Source organism: Cavia porcellus, unplaced genomic scaffold (genome assembly GCF_034190915.1).
Source record: "Cavia porcellus strain 051 isolate PalLab524CR breed Dunkin Hartley unplaced genomic scaffold, mCavPor4.1 scaffold_9, whole genome shotgun sequence".
NCBI classification, from domain to species: Eukaryota; Metazoa; Chordata; class Mammalia; order Rodentia; family Caviidae; genus Cavia; species Cavia porcellus.
In genome coordinates, this window is record NW_026947492.1 from 38,956,783 (window position 1) to 38,974,032 (window position 17,250).

At 38.9% G+C, this 17,250-nt stretch overlaps 1 protein-coding gene and 1 pseudogene across 1 annotated transcript in view; both read left to right on the plus strand.

The window, feature by feature from the left end:
• Positions 1 to 11,478, plus strand: part of LOC134477668 (large ribosomal subunit protein eL21-like) — a 134,801-nt pseudogene extending 123,323 nt beyond the window's left edge.
• The window catches only part of Maml2 (mastermind like transcriptional coactivator 2), a 336,157-nt gene that overhangs the window by 128,524 nt on the left and 190,383 nt on the right, over positions 1 to 17,250 (plus strand). The window lies entirely within an intron of this gene.

A 17,250-nucleotide genomic window follows, 5' to 3' on the forward strand; every position in this document is an offset into this window, starting at 1 on the left:
AATGCTTAAGTGAAGTACTCAGGCAAAGCTGTTGCATTAAAGTACTCTGAGTAATTGTTACTAAGAAAACAATAGATGGCAACAATTAGGCCACTAAAGTAGTTGCTTGAATAATTCACAAATTGGAGCATTCAATTAGTGGTAACCAGATGGTTCTGCATTTCACCATGTTGACATCATACTGTAAAATTCACACATTATATGAAGAGAAATCATACCAGGAAAATATAGGCTATTACAAACAGTAGAGAGCAAAACTCACACTCTGAAACTTCCTGCTAAGTGACAGATACAGGGATCTGATCAATTCTTGTAAACATTTAATTGATGAGAGGCCCACTAAATCAATGTGAAAAGAACGAAGGATAAAAAGATGAAATGTAACAGAGCAGTAACTAGAGAGGAAAGAAAATTGATTTAATTTAGATGTAGCTAAAATTATCTCAAAAACACTAAAAGCCTCTGAGACCACACTGACAGGGAGCCAGCAGAACCAGGTCCTGCCTCTCTCTGTTAGTAAGCGGCTGTAGGAACTTAAAGAGATTTCCTCCCTGTAACGTGAAGGCATTGAACTATTTTTTATATGAATTGTAATTTTAAAAAAACCACTTGAGACCTCTTAAATGCATGCATATTTATCCAAATAAACATATCAATAGAATTATAAGCCCAGGGGCTGGGGATTTAGCTCAGCGGCATAAGCGCCTGCCTTGCAAGCAGGCAGTCATGAGTTCAATCCCCAGTACCAATAAAAAGCAAAAAGACAAAAAAAAAAAAAAAAAAAGACTTATAAGCCCAGAATTCAGTGACCTCTTTATTTGCATATAATTAACTTGATAGTACTTGTAAAACTGTGTTAACAATTCCTTAATAATGTCCCTTTCAAAAGGATCCCTGCAGCTCCTTCCTATGTCTTTCCATAGACCTTCTGACATTTCAGTGACACATTTGCCTGGAACCGTGTATCTTCCTTTGTCTGTATATTGTGTTTACAGCAGACATAGAGTTTCTTGGGGGCAGACTCCTGGACCTACTCCTCTTTTTGCAGTCCTCATGTAGTACAAGGATGAGCACATGGTACGTGCTCATCACATACTTCAAGACTAAGATATTTAACTGACTCAGTTTACCAATAGTGTATTTAGTGGGTGTGTCACCAGTCCTCTCCATGTCCCTTCAACAGCATCTCTTCCTTTTTCGTCTTGCTCTTGCCAGAATGTCCTAGCTCCTTCCCGGCAGCCTCTGTCCAGGTCTGTCTCCTCGGGTCCAGAGGCTTTTCTCTCCTCCTCCCGTCCTTGGGCTGTGAGTTGTCATCATGTCTGCTGTTAGTCCTAAGGCGCTTTTCAGGGATTCCCCTCTACCTGAACAATCAGGCTTCACCCCTCCACAAATTATCTGGAATATTTCTACTTGCTCTCTGAACACTCATTAACACAAAAAAGACGGAAAAAAGTTTTCAATTCAAATGTTTCTATACTCATATTATTGAGACTAACCAAATTGAATTTTTTGGTAAATATTTTAATGAATCATGCTTTGTGTAGGCTACTTATTTTTATATATAGGTGACCACAATTTAGTCACTCAAGATTATGACCTATACATTTTGCAATTAACAATATTTATGCTTGGTCATATACTTTTAAATATGTTTGTGACTTGGTGGCTTCTTGCATGGTCTATGTGGAGCATCGAGAGGCTGCTACCCTCTTTTTCCTTGTTCTTTTCTATTTCTTTCATTTTTTCTAATGCCTTGCTCCTAGCAATTTTCTAGCTGACCAAAATCTTTAAGAAATATGAATATTTATGAATTATGAATATAGCCTAATAAAAATAGAGCCTTACCTGACAAAGAACATGTTTTGAATTCTAATTTGATCTGACCTGTTACGTTCTTTGCCAGAGCCAATGGGAAGTGAAATAACTAGTCACTTCATCATTTAAAGAATCATTGAGATGCCCAGCCTCTAGGGATGGTTAAATATATTATATTAGGTACTATTACGCCATGCCTTTATCATTGGTACATAAGCACTATGAAATCTGACACTTCATGCTTTTGTATACTACTGAATTCTCAGCTCCTAAAACACAGGTTGGTATCTACTAAGTTTTCAGTAAATACTTGCTGATTAAATAAATATGTGGTTATATTATTACTATTTGTTGTGTACAAATCTATAGTCACTGTGTCATCTTTCATAAATGTTGTGTACAAATCTATAGTCACTGTGTCATCTTTCATAAATGTTAAAAAAGGCAATGAAAGTTCATGGTGTTTCTTTGACAGATATTTACTGTAGTCTTGCTCTGTTTAGAGCCCTAGGTTACGTGGTTTTTTAGAAGTCTATATTTTGTAGATGAAAAATACTCTGTGAACCCAACACAGTCATTCAGTGGACCCCATTTCAATGTCTTTTCTGCCACAACACTTTCACTCAAAGGTAGCCTACCTTCACCCTCTTAATCTCTGACTTTGGCACCCTTTAAAAAGAATATTCTGAAGCAATTAGCACTTTCCTAAAAAGTGCCTGACCTGTTCTGGGATTCTATGACTGGTACCCATCCTGTGCCTTTCAGTATGTACTTGATTACACCAATAAACTTGCTCAAAAGCTATCCCTTCTTGCATCATTTTTTCTATTTCATCCACAATGACATGAAACAGAACCTTCCCATTTTTCTTCCTGTATGTGAGCAGCATGAGGATTTAATAGTATTGTGATTGCATTAGAGAACTTTCTAAGTTATTTTATGTCTTCATATGACTCCAGTTGATCTGTATGAGCTTTGAGTTTGTCGGCATTTTGATTTATTCATAAGTACTTTTAATTGTTTAACTACAAAGAGGACCTTGATGTGAGTCATTCTTACAGAGTAGTCCTAATGGTCTCAGAACAAAACTCCAAACTTTGAGTAATCATACTTTAGTCAAAATAGTCTTCTAGAGATCTAGAGTTTAGGAGGAAATCGTGTGTGAGAGATGCTTTTGTAACTAGAGAAAGCAGAATCCCTTAGACAGTTAAATGTTCTCCTCTTCATCTCCTACTCATTCTTCTTTAACTGTTAAGTACCTGGAGATCTGTTTCCCTTTTAAAGATAAGAATTTACCTGGTAGAGAGAAATGCCTTATGGGTCTATCAAGTAGGTACAAATAATTATGGCCAGCTATCTAAATTTCTCCTGATTTGAAGAATTAGTCCATGAAAATCTTCTCCACTGTGCTTTAGATTTCAGGCAATAAGTACATGAGGCCTTTGTCTTATTTTTTTTCTTGGGAAAAAAAAGGAAAAGTAGTCTGAGTTGTTTTTTGGTTGTTTTTTTTTTTTTCAGAAGAGGTAGTAGTCATTTTAATCTTATGCAATATTGCTTCCAAATCATAAAACCAAAAAAGTTCAGAAGTAAAGTTTATTCTGTTGTGCATGGCATTGTCTTTCCTGTGCCCACATTATTACCTCTAGTTATACGTTCCGTAGGGACAGTACCTTTGCCCTGTGATCACTCTGTTCATTGGCGCTTGCTCTCTGAAATGGCCATTTCCATCAGACGCTTATTATTCCAACATTTTCCTTCTCCTCCTCCCTTACATGTTTTTTGCACTACTGCAGATGTTAACTTGTCAGAGTTCAGAAGATCCTAAGATGTGTGCAGGAAGGAATGACAGAGTGAGGCAGAACCATGACCTGAAGGAAATAATTAAATTGTAAGAGTGTTGTTGTGAGGAACATACTAATTTAAGACATCTTTCTCTGATGAAATTTGTCAGGCTCTTGGTTTTCCAAATGTGGGAACTTTTGTGCTTGTTTTGCTCTTGGGCACAAGATAATTCCCAAGAGAGATTCCGTTCATTCCTCATAGAGAAACAGAAGAAAAAGAATGAAGTTTTACTAGTAGCTTGTTAGAGGAAGAATTGTTCTTTCTCTGAGATCTGATTGAAGAGACTTACAGTCTCAACAAGACCAAGCTACTGATTATGTACTGAATATATCTGCAGATCCTCTGCAGCCCATGCAGTGCTCAGCCACGGATTTTCCTGTCCAGGGCGATGCTAGTTAGCTAGAACATGAAGCGTGTTAATGAGTATATACAAAGAGACTTATTGTGGACAGTTATTAATTGGGGTCAGGCTTAACATTTTTATTGCAACTAATTTTTCATCTGTTTGAACTAAAGTCCTTATTATCTTCCAGAAGACAATAATAACTGAATTCCTCAGATAGTTGTGAAGTACTCACACTTTTATTTGTTAATTTTCTCAGCATAGCTTCTGCCATCCAGCCCTCCTTATCACTCAAAAAGATAGTTCTCAGTAGTGTTCACTTCACACTAATGATTCTCTCTCACCCCACCCCAGCCCTCTCCACCCCATGGAACCAAGAGGTAAATCAACGTATTAGTTGTTCTTTGGTTTAGTTCGAATTAATGAAATACAGAGACTTTTGCATTCATTGCTTTATTCATCTTTTGTGGAAAATGTGGAGACTGCTGGATGGCTTTGGCTTTCTGCCACTTAACATTACTCCTGCTTTCCCTGATGCATATTCACATGAGTCAACAGAAAGCCTTTTGACTGAGCTGTTAGATTTAGTGAGGCTGTATGCAGCAGAGCATTGGCTGTGAAGGAAACTAAAATAAGAAGGAGCAGGGAGACTTCAGCCAGAAGAATCCACAGCAAACAAATCCCTAAAACAATGGAGTCATCACAGGCCAGTACCACCTCACATCTCCCCAGAACAAATTATATCAGAAGATGAAGAAGTGCTTGGCCTTGTGATCTCTTCCCTGCCGGCCGACCTCCCCAAGGATCTGGCACATGGGTCTTAGGATGCAGCTTCTTTGTATAGTGAACCCCTAGCCTTAAACTTTATTCATTTATTCCTTGAAGACAGCCTTCTTGTGAAGATATTTAACAAAGTACTCCAAACTCAAAAAGCATATGACTTAATACCAGCTTAAAGGGATTTCTTATTTCTCTCTCTCTCTCATTCTCTCTCTCTCTCTCTCTCTCTCTCTCTCTCATACGTAGGCTACATTTATAAATATAGATGATCTGAAATAAGGAAAAATATAAGTGGGTTTAGATTTGTCCATGAGTAACAGGAAATATAAAACAATAGTATGCTAAACAATGTTTATTTCTCTCTTATAAAAAGAAGTATCAAGGGAGACGACCCAGAAGAGAGAGGCTTCAGTGTCAGGGGTCCATAATCCTTTTCTCTTGTAGTCCCGAAACTTCCACATTGTGGAATCAGATGGCTGTCACTCCAGTGACAGGAGCCAGTCAGAAAAGAGAGTAATACCAGAAAGGACTGTCCCTCTATTTAAGGACTGTCCCAGAAGTCACACATAACACTTCCACTGAAATCTTAGTCACACAGTCACCACTGGCTGTAGTAGTGGATGGAAAATGTAAACTTTATGTGGGGTGATTTTGTGACCAGGCAAAAATCAAGGATGATATGACTCATAAAGGGAAAGATGAATATTTGTTCTCCTCTGGAATTTTGCCAGTGTTTTCACTTCTTCCCAGAAGATGAGCCATCTTTTCAGGGAAAGTGACAGAATTTCTCTTCTGTCTGCTAACAGCACACTTAAGGTACTCTTTTCAGTCCCAAGAGCCACTCTACAAGAGGTATTTGTGAGCCAGTAAATCCAGGGGAAATGAACAGGACAGTGTAAGAACCGGGAGCCTGGGTCCCACTGCTGGTTAAAATAATTGAATGGATCATGATGTATGGGAAATGAGTACAAAAACTGGTGCTGTTGAGCTGGAAATGTATTCCTTTGTTAGAGAAGGCATCGAATATTGGAAGAGCTCTAGAAAAAAATCCAGATCAAAGAGCCTGACATATCTGCAGGGTGGTTACACAGTCCAGTGAGCTTTCCCCGGGCAGAGTGAAGCTGCTGTCACTGATGAGACTGAAACGGTGGCTCCAGAGCCTGGACTGACAGCTTTCTAAAAAGCCTTTCTCCCTGAAGTCCCACCGACCCTACAGTCCATTCTTTATCCACCGCTGACAATATTTTAAAATACAAAACAGATCATGTAACTGCTCATAGTAAGCCTTGTGGTGGTTTTCCATAGTCTATGTGACCTGATATCCCTCACCAGACAAAATCTCTCCTTCCTCCAATGTGTCCAAGTCTTCTCTGTGGAACTTTGCCAGCGCTGTGCCCTCCTCTAGAACACTCTCCTCTGTACTCACTCTCACACCACCTGGGTAACTGCTGCACATCCTTAATTTTTGCTGCCTCTCAGAAGTCTTTGTGCCCGTGTCCTCAAGGAGTGGAGTCCCATAAAGACTTCTTACACTACTTTTAGAACAACACTTGGTACAGTTGCCGCAACTGCTTATTTAATGATCTGCCTGTCCGGCTAGACCACAAACTGGTATTCTGAGACTTAGCACTCTGCCTGGCACAGGGTAGCTGGTTGATGGTAAATGTTGAAGGCATTCAAGCATCAACTAAGGGGACATATAGGCTAGAATGAAGTAAGAGAAAGGCAGAATGGAAAACAGGTAAAATATTGTCTTTTTCGTCAGGGTTCTTTGTATTCTTTGCAAAGTTGTAAGATTGGAACGTGTTAAATAAGTGCTTCTCTCATATACTTGAATTGCCTCCCAGCTCCCAAAGAGTTAGAGCTACTGTGAGAGCGGAATTTGAAATACTGTCTATGTTAATGGAGGTCAGGATTGCTGAAAATACAGCTATAAAATTTGCCGAGATTTATTTCCTATTATTCAAAATTAAGTTATATTGAAGGAGGAGCAAAGAGATTCTTGTGATATAGATTTTTGCTAATGTGCCCCTGAATGTAAATCTTGTTTAGATTTTGATATCTATTCTGGAGAATTTGCGAGTGAATCTCAGTAAGTGGGCCAGTGCTCTGAGTGTTGACCACAGAAGAGCAACATTTGCCCATGAGCAGCTTTGGCTTCAGGACCAATGTGACCCATCTCTCTTCCTTTTCCTGGAGTGACTCTTTTAAGTGCTTAGTAAATGTCTGCCTTCAAATACTACTGTCATTTGTTTCCTGATGATTCATAGTGGGGGTCTCAAACACAAGGACCACAGAACAGCACGCTGATTTAAATTTACAAGAGATATACTGGAACCTACTGAAAAAGAAATAACCATTGAGCTATAGAAGAAATAAGTGAGGGGGAAAAAAGGGAAAGGTTTGAGATATGACACCAAAGACTAGGAATTGAAAATAAGCTAAGCAAATAAACTGATTAATTTATAATTTTGCTGTACCTTATTTACCTAGACATTATGAACATTCTTGTTTGAGATTTCAGAGGCCTCTGAGGAGCAATTCAGCTAAGGAAAGGATCCCTTGCTCTCAGCGTGGGGATGTTACAGTTACTGTGGGGTCCACTAGAGTTACTACAGGATTTTTCAACCCACTGTTACCTTTAAACAGACAGAAGACATAGCCCTTCCATTTGTATTGCTAGTCATTGACTTCAGTGATTAATCCCTGCCTGTTATTTCAATGCACAAGCCTCTTAGTATCCATTAACCATCAGAAAGCTGACATCTAAGAAAGTAAGATGGTATTTTTCCCAAAGAGAAGAAGGTTATCTTCATGCAGTCCATGCAGTGGTGACCTTGAGAAATATTTTTTAAGTAGGGTCCTTTTCTGAAGCTGATTTGAAATGATGACCTTTGCTAAAATTAAAATCATCCAAACAACTGAGATGAATTATTTATTTTCCCAGTTGCTACAAGAAAACATATGAATGATAACTTACAAACAAAAATTTAGCTAACATCTTTTCAAACCTTGAGTTTGTTCATTCATGTTGTAAGAATTTATCTATGGTGTGAAATACATTTTAAATGTATCAGATGATGATCAGAGATGTTGCATATGTTCTATATACATGAAAGTGTTTGAGTTCTATAAACAAGCCCCCATATAATTAATCACTAACCTACTAGCTATAGGGATTAATGGAGAGGATGTTAACTCTTCTGACTCATCATGAATTAGCAAAAAAGGAAAGATAGTTTTCACTTCATTTCCAGTAGGTTGGTAATCAGAGTTTAACTTTCAAATAATTCTAATATATTATCAAATATCCCTTGAAAGTGTACATGCCTGGCCTTTTGCCTTTCTACGGAGTCTGTCAGCATGTAGGTGGTTCATATTATGGGGTTTCGTCACTGAGTTTCACCTCACTTTTGGGGGGAAGGGTTTAGTAAGTCATGCCTTACTCTTTTTGTGCTCTCCGCTTTTTTGGTTGCAGAGATTAGTCAATATATTCCTGGAGAAGTGGACCTCTGGAATGCAGAGAAAACTCAGACTTCATTATCTGTCTCTGCTCTTCACTATTGGAGGAATGGAGAATTCTTTTATCCTTGCTTCTTTCCTGTAAGCTTCCTGAGTTTTCCTCCTTGGCCAGTTGCTTCCTTCAGTGCCTTTATGGAAATGTTCTTACCTGTACACTGGAGCTCCCTGCACCATCAGGCAGTAAATTGAGGTGGTTCTGTAAACACAGGTGAAAACTAAGAGAACATTGTAGCAGAATCTGTAGATGCAGAAGGCTGTAAGGAAAAGGACATTACTCTTTTTTTTTTCCTTTTTATATGGATACATGAATGTTCAAGTCTATCAGAGGTAAGATTAGTAGGGAAAAAGCCTACAATTAAGAGAAACTGAGGCAGAAAGATTGGATGTGTATACTTCAGATATATTAAGAATCTTTAGCTCTTCTAGTTTCATATTATAGAAACAAATTTGGAGCTGAATTTTTTAATTTGCTTTCTAAGTGTATATTTCATAGAAGTATGTCTATTTTCATTAGCAGTATTTAAGTTCTTTCATTCAAAATATGAAACCTCGCCTATTCGACAGTGTGCCTTTAAATGTCAGAGAAGCTGGAGAGGCTGAAGGACAGAGAAGGATCATGAATTGAACCTTGGAAGGATTTTAATGCTTTCCCCTTGGTGTCTTTTCTTCCTGAGAATAAAGAAAGGGAAAGGAGCCAGTGGACTCAGCCCTATAGCAACATTTTTCCCCAAGGAATTTCACATTTAGTTCTAGTGCCTTTGGCTAATAAAGAAAAGACACATTTAGCTCCTGTGAACAAAAGAAAGCAACATTTCAAAATGGGGAGGGGGGAGTTTGCAAATTTTCCAGATTTTATCTCCTGCAATTCTAGTTGTAAACTAAAGAGAACAAATGATTTAATACAACAAATTTATTCTCTCCTTGCAGTAACTGCTTTGCATTAAGATAGCTTGTTTTTTTTGCTCAGATAAAATGAAGCAGAGGAAATTAGCTAGCTGATTCCAACAGGGAGAGAGCCAAATTATACGATTTGAGCCTGGACTTACTCCCTTTCTGAAATTTCAGAAATTGCCAGGAGAATTTTTTAAACTCTCATCTTTACTTTGACTATTCAGATATAGACTGCAACTAGGTATAGGCAGTATTACTATCTTAAAAACTGAAATTTGAATTGACCCATTCATGACACAGCTCGACTGGCCTTGTTAATTGCTATCTCTCACTCCTACCCTGCTACCTCAGCCCCTAATTCAAGTGACAATCTATTTGCATGAATTTATTATACTGACCGCTTCACTCTAATATTACAAAGCTTTAGCCTTTCTTTTAATTCTCTCCCTACCCCAGTCTGTGTGTGTGTGTGTGTGTGTGTCTGTCTGTCTGTCTGTCTGTCTCGCTCTCTTCCCCCAACTTCTTATTTTCTTGTTTTGAAGTCAACTCTGAATTGAAAGGTCTGAGATTTGTCCCAGTGGGCTCCACATTTAGACATATTCAGTGGTACCTTGGTACGCCTCGTTAATTATTCCCAGAAGGTAGACTCTGGGAGTCACAAAAACAAGTATTGAACAAATTGTTTTGGCTGGAAAGGGCAGTGAACAATGAGGCAGTCAGCACTGACAAGTTCTAGCTAAGGCATGGAGTACCAAGCAAATGGCAGTATTGGAACGAAAGTTTTGCATCAAAATGCACCGATTACCAGATTTCTAGAATTTCAAAGCAGTGGAGTGACGAGGTATGACTTCAACAGGAAGAAGGAAAAAGATGCTTGGGTCTGGATAACAGGAGGCCTGGATCCTGTCCCCCAAGGCTACTCTCCATTTGCAGACACAGCCTCAGGGAAAGTTAAGAAAGAACAAAGGAAAAAGGACAGCACCACATGGAATCTGTCAGCTGGTTTTGCTATTGCGTTTCTTAAAATGCAGGACAAAACAGTATACACAAACATTACAATGGGAAATGTGTCTAAGTCAATGTGGAAGGCAAATATATGTTCCTTGCATTTCTTAAGAAACAGGATAGAGAAAAAGCAACTTGCTCTTCAAATGGAAATGCCCACTTTGTTACAAGGAAATTGCTAAGTTGCTGCTTTGTATATGTTCTAGAAAAGTTAATTATCTTTTTGAACCTCCCAGGATTAGCTATTTTATTACTGTTTCTTCTTACTTTTGAAGCTAAAAATGTTATACATACAGGATAGTTCACAAAAATCAAAAGATACCTTGGAACATCTTTAACGTGGTGTTCTACCAAGTGAATATGGCAGTCTGCTCAAACTGACAGTGTCTTTCTAGCTGAGGAACCAAAATGCCATACAATTTCCATCTACCTTTATCTCCCACATCATATTTTAGTCAATGGAAGATGACAGAGCCGGAAAACAAATAAAGTGAGTCCTGAACCACTCACCTGGGTTTTAATGGTACACATAAGATGTGACTGGAATTCAAAATCTTGATAAATTATTCTAAAGTGTATGATCTACCAGAATTTCAATTTTAAAGCAATTCAATTTGGATGCATGAAAAGACAGGGTCAGATGACCTACATGAAACAATCCAGATACAGCTCCATGCTGCAGAGACAGTCAGCAGTGTCTAGTTGTAGCTGATCATTCATGCTGCCATATGGTCCAGGTACAGATCATCACGTGTGGGTGGCATGCCTGCCCTTCATAAGGCTGGAGGGGAGCTTTATTTTGCCCTGCAATAGTTTAAAAGTTAAGAATAGCTAGAAGGAATCATCCCAAGGGATTCCAGTGGAGGGACACAGTTCTTCCAGATCTTCACAAGAAGTTATCTTGGGCAGTTTACTTGTGTTGGCAAGACTTTGAAAAGAATACAAGGGATATGACTATAAGTTACAAAATGACTCATTATCAATAACCTTTATTTTTCTTAGAATTATCTATTTGTAGAACTGAAATCATCCTAGAGATCTTTGTGCTTTTAAGAAATGAGTTCTAGTGACATAAACTCCTGCTCTAGGGCTCGTTAACTGATGGGCTCTTTCTTGTACCTGATTAGGAAAGACCTGTTAACAATGCCACTTCAGGGGGCTGGGGATTTAGCTCAGCGGCATAAGCACCTGCCTTGCAAGCAGGCAGTTGTGAGTTCGATCCCTGGTACTGATAAAAAGGAAAAGACCAAAAAAAAAAAAAAAAAAAAAAAAAAAAACAATGCCACTTCTTAAAGACCACAAAGCAATAATCTGAGAACTTGATCTTGGAAGACTGGCCAGTGTTGTGCGTAGATTTTCTCTAAACTGAGAGCAAATCCCAGAACTACATGGCTCCTTGGCTCCTTGCCTACTTCGGTGGCACATATGTGTTTGCGCCCAAATTCCCACTCTGTTCCTCAGCCAGCCTTAACACTGGGCTCTGTAGAAGCTTCAGCTTCACCCGGCTTTCAGTTATCACTTTCCTCCCTTAGTTTACTCATTGGATGAACAATTGAAGAAGTCTAACCTTCTCATAGTTACTGGAATTAGTGCAAAAGGACTGTATGCCGCCAGTTGGAATCGTTATAGAACAATCCCTCCCACAGCAGCTTTTCCCAGGAGCCTTCCCGCAGGCCTCCTGTTATCCAGACCCAAGCATCTCTTTTCTCCTTCCTGTTGTCACTGTAGAACTCATGCTTCCCCACAGGTGGTCTGACCCTTGAGTGCTGTCCTAAGTCTATGTGTTGTTGGCCCCAGACAAGAACTTCAGACCCTTCTTTAAGAGAGTAGAGTTTCACTCCACATTGATGTTTCCCCTGTTCTATTGCCTAAGCACCCTCATCCTTTCCATCTTTCTTAAATAACAATAATTCTGGCTCTTCATCTAGCCTGGCATGCCTTCAAAACAAGTGTCAGTTTGGCTGTCCCACTTCTAAAATGGGCTACTCAAAACTGAATATTATGCAATCAGTAGAGTCTGACAAAAGTAAACAAAGGCTAACCCTTTAGGTACAGCCTCTGATAACATTTGTTATTTGGGCAGCTACATTATGATTGACTGGTATTGTTATTACTGTCAACAAAATCCTGTGTCTCATTGTCTTTTGTGGAATAGACCCTCAGAAAAATTTTGCGGACTTAAATCTATTTACACATCAGCCTCTGCTGGATTGCCTTTTTCCAATCATTTTGTACAACTGATATTTTATGTCCACATCAGGATTTAAATATATACTGGTTCTATGTTATCTTTTTAAGAGCAATTCATAGTTCCAGCCTCCTGAGATCCTTTTGATCCAGGTTCTGTTATCCCATATATATGTCTTGGTTTCTAGCTCCATATCAATGAGAAATTTATTAAGCATGCTTTAAAATTTTTTTAACAAGCCATCAGTACAGGGTCTGAAGGGAGACAAGGAAGAGATCAACTATGTACCTATGATAAGAGCCCATGGGTTGTCATTCTTCCACAGATCAGCAGTAGGTGTGGAAATTTATTGAGGTATGAAGCAATCTAAAAGAGGTGGCTACAAGAACGTTGGTTCTGAGGTCAAGTAGGCCTGGATTGCAAAATTCATGTCCAGCCCTTCCCCATACTAACTGTGTGGTCTTTGACAAGTTCATTAAACTTTCTGATGAACCCTCAACTGCAATACCCCTTTCCCGAGTTGCAGGGCGGATTATATTAGGTGATGCCTACGATGTATGAATCAGTGCCTGCTGCAAGTTTCTCTCTCATCAGCCCTTTTCCAAATGCCTCCCTCACATGAAACAGCTATGTCTTGTGCCTAGGTTCACTAGAGGTAAACATCAGATGCTCTACTAAAACAGCTTCATCCGTGGTGGCTTCTCTGTTCCTTCTTAACAAAACTTGTAGTGTGAAATACTTCCTTGAAAAATAGACTAAAAAATAAGAATTTTTTTTTTGTCTTTTTCATTTTTATCAGTACTGGGGATCGAACTCACAACCGCCTGCTTGCAAGGCAGGTGCTTATGCCGCTGAGCTAAATCCCCAGCCCCTAAAATTAAGAATTTAAATTGTTTTCTTCCCTTATATTGTCTAGTGACATATACAATTAACTCTGGTTATATGTGGTCCTGCTATTTTTTGGTTCTGAATTTTAGAAGGAAAACATTTTTGTCATTATATTTTCTAATAATAAATTGAACCAATTGAATAAATATATAAATTCCCCAGTTCTAGTTATTAAAGCTAATTTACCTTGTGATAGGTTCTTTTCCGTATGAAGAATTCACTCCTCACAGATGTTCCTGGATAATTCATCAAAGACACTTTCAATCAGATCTAAACAACCAAAACAAAGTTGCCAAGAAACAAAGTCGCAAGAAGCTTGGAGTTCTGATAGCTTAATCCCTGTCTACAGACTGGATATGATGGACCATGACAGGAATTAGTGGATCTATCAGGAGAGAAACAGACTTGCTGTCCGACATTATCCAGCGGTGCTGCAGTTTCAAAGCTTTCGATTTTCAATTACCTAAAATTAGTCATAGTGGTAAGAGACTACTTTTCTTTCTAAGCTACCTGCATAATAATGTTCCAGCTTGTTTCACATTTCCAGTGGAGAATTGAAAACATCCATTTAAAATGATCTTCAAAAGTGTCTGTTCTCCTAAGTGTAACTTGGTTATTAAAAACACTAAGACAATATGTAAACATTTCTTATATGATAAATTATAAGCACAAAATTTGTGTGACACAAAATGGCTATTCATTAAGAAAAACAAGCTTAATCGCAAGTCTAGATTAGGTCCTATTGGCTTTACTCAGATAATGAAAATGTATTTTATACGCATTGCCAAGCTCTCATCAAATCAGACCTCAGGGCAGCAGCCGGGAAATCACCGCATATTAAACTAGATACGCCAGGAGAGTAGCGGCTGCGGAGGTGGTCATTTCCCTGAGTGGAGCCAGATGTAGAAAAGATCCAGCGCCCAGCACTACACTAGAATCTTCTCTGCTAATAGGATGTGACTGAATTCCAGGGATGTTTGTTCAGTTAAAAGAGCAACAATGGTTTCTCATCAGTGGCTCTTTGGGTTCCTGCTGCTTGCTTGTTTAGTAGGATTTTTTTTTTAAATGTTGAGCAAATGCATAGTTTTGATGCTGCTCTGAGCAGCCCCATAGAATGTTGCCTCATGCGTTTTTCCTGTAGCACTTCCTTTCAAAGATATCTCACATGTGCTTTTTCCTTTCTACCCACACTATGTGTTCACCACCAAATTTCCATTGTCAGTCCCCTCCCACGCACAATTTCAGCACTCCTGTACTCCTCCAACATGCAAGCACTTCAAACTGCTGCTCACATTTGCACCAAACACACTGGAGGGGAAAAAAACTGAAAGGACATAACACGCATGGTCTTAAATACTTTGCAGAACACTTTTTTCAAAGAGGTTTCCTCGTTTCTGATACATTTTGTGTGTATATATATATATATATATATATATATATATAGCTTTTGGGATCCTTGAAGCCATTTTTCCCTGCTAACTAGTTTTCCCATCAGAAGTTTTAAAATTATGAGTCAATAAAATAATAGTCTACAGTCACAGCCCCAGGGAAGGGAAAGATTGCCTAAGTATCTAGATGAATCAGGGATGGGTAGAAGCCGGGAGAGATTTGTTGGCTTTCTGTTTATTACTCAAACAAAAACAAATTTTAAAATCTGAATTAGGAAGGTTAGAGAAGAGCTTAATTCAGACTTTTTTGTGTGTGTTACAAGCTTCCAACTTGGAAAAACTTAAGAAAAAGAAAACTAGGTTTCTAAACACAAACCTGGCAACTTCACACACTGCTTTTACTAAATCTAAGAGATTTCAGACAACTAAGATATGTTTTCATCACTTTCCAGCAAAATCTAAATAGCAGGGTGCTGTAGAGATGACTGTTGTTACTACGATTTCATTGGCAAGTCAGAAACCTCAGAGGGACAACTCCATTTAACCAGAGGCCAGGGACACTTCTGTCACATGAATGCCAGGCCAAACACAGCTGAGTTAATCACTATGCACAGTTCTAGAATCAGAAGCAAATGCCTCTTTCTGAGTGCTCAGTCCATGGACTGACATGAAAAATATCAGAACAGAGTTCAGGCAGTAGTAGAAAGAACACCCTTGACGTGATGCCATCATTTAAAAATTCCTGGTTACTGTGGGTAAGGGATACTGGGATTTGAAGCATTTACTTTTTGACATCCTGGGTTAGCATCAGCAGTGCTTCCTCTAGGAAAGCTGAGTGTATCTCTTCATTTTTCTGTTTATCCATTTATCCATTTTTTAAAATGCAAACATTTCTACAATATCTAATGGATGAAGAATATACCACATACATTTGTTTTGGCAGAGATGATAGGTTAATTTGAAAGTCTGAGAAGACAAACCAGAATCTCTTGTTAGGTCAGTGATAACTAAATCTGCAGGGTTTATCTTAGCCACCTACCATGCTCCACCCTGTGATCACCTGTTTGACCCTCACACTTGCTCAAAGGAAAAGGTGGAGCAGGCAATCAACAGAGTGCGCAGGAGCAGCGTGATGCACGGAAGTAGAAAGGGCCCCTCTGAGGACCACTGACAGATATTGCAAGTTTGGAATAAAATTAAAATACTGTAACTCAGGGTACCAGGGATGAATGCCAAATAGACTACAGTTCAGTAGCAGGGAGGCTTCTAGGACTACTCACATTTATTTAAGACATGATTCTAAAAACAGAGGAACCTGTTTCTTTGAATCTGGCAGCATTTATCAAGTGATACTGTGCGTGTGATGATTGTGCTTACAGTAACTTCCATGTGAAAAGCTTCTCTCTGTGGAGGACTCTAAGTGAACTGCAGCTGTTTTTGAGGTGAGCATGAAGCCAGATACTATTGGGTTTAAACTGCAACTCTTATACTCACAGATCATATGACCTTGATCAAGTGAGTGCAAGGTCTTTGCATTCTTTCTTGTCCATCAGTTGACAATAATGGTAGCTGTCATATAGTGGGGTCATGAAAATGAGAGGATAGATGTGAATTGCTTAAGGTGGTAGCTAACATTCACAAAATAATTATCATTCTGTTGGTCCCTTTCCCATCCCCACATCACTTTCATAATTCAGTCTTATACGCCTATTCCTTCCAGGGACTCCAAAAAGTACTCTGATTCTCCTGTGATTTGATAGGCAATTTGTAAAAGCTAACATGTAATTCATTTAGGAGTAAAACCTAATTATGCTATATTGTTGTACAATTTCCTCTAGTGTGTTGGTATCTGATGTAGCTTATTAGAATGAGAAGGTAAACTATGACATCTATTAAAAGAAGGAAATCTGTGAGTTCCACACATTTAGGGTTCTTTAATTTTAAAAGCGGATATAACTCATAGGCCCTGTTAAAATTCCAGTTCAGATCCAGTAGATCTGGGGAGAGGATGAAGTTTTGTATTTCCAAGTTGCTTTCAAGTGTTCCCTATGCCAAGCACCTGTGTACCAAGCTTTGATGTTGTACACATTGTACTTAAACTTTGCCCAATTTGAATTGTGGTACATGATAAAACACACACAAGTTATCAAACTTCAGAAGAGTATATAAAAACAAAGACCACATTAATAGGTTGAAGGGCCCAGGAAGCATATACAAGTATATGTCCAGAAGCATGTATAAGTTCGAGAGGCCAAATCCAGTCTTTGTGTGTACATTCCAGTTCGGGGAATGCTGAGCGATGACATGCAAATCGCTTCAAAATCTTCCTACGTCCAGTATCTCACCTGGCAGGTCTACAGAGAGGCCTGAGAGTCTGCATTCCTCATAGGCTCCAGGTCAGGCCAGTGTTGCCAGTCTGCAGCCTGCAGTAGTAGCTGGGATAGGTGGACAAGGCTGGGTAACCTTCAGGAGCACACTGACAGTCATAAGTAATTTCCTTGACAGCAGTTTGTTCTCTGCAAGAACCACTGCTCAGCCCCCATGAGCACAGCTGAGCCATACTGAAAGACAGCACCCTCCAATGCGCG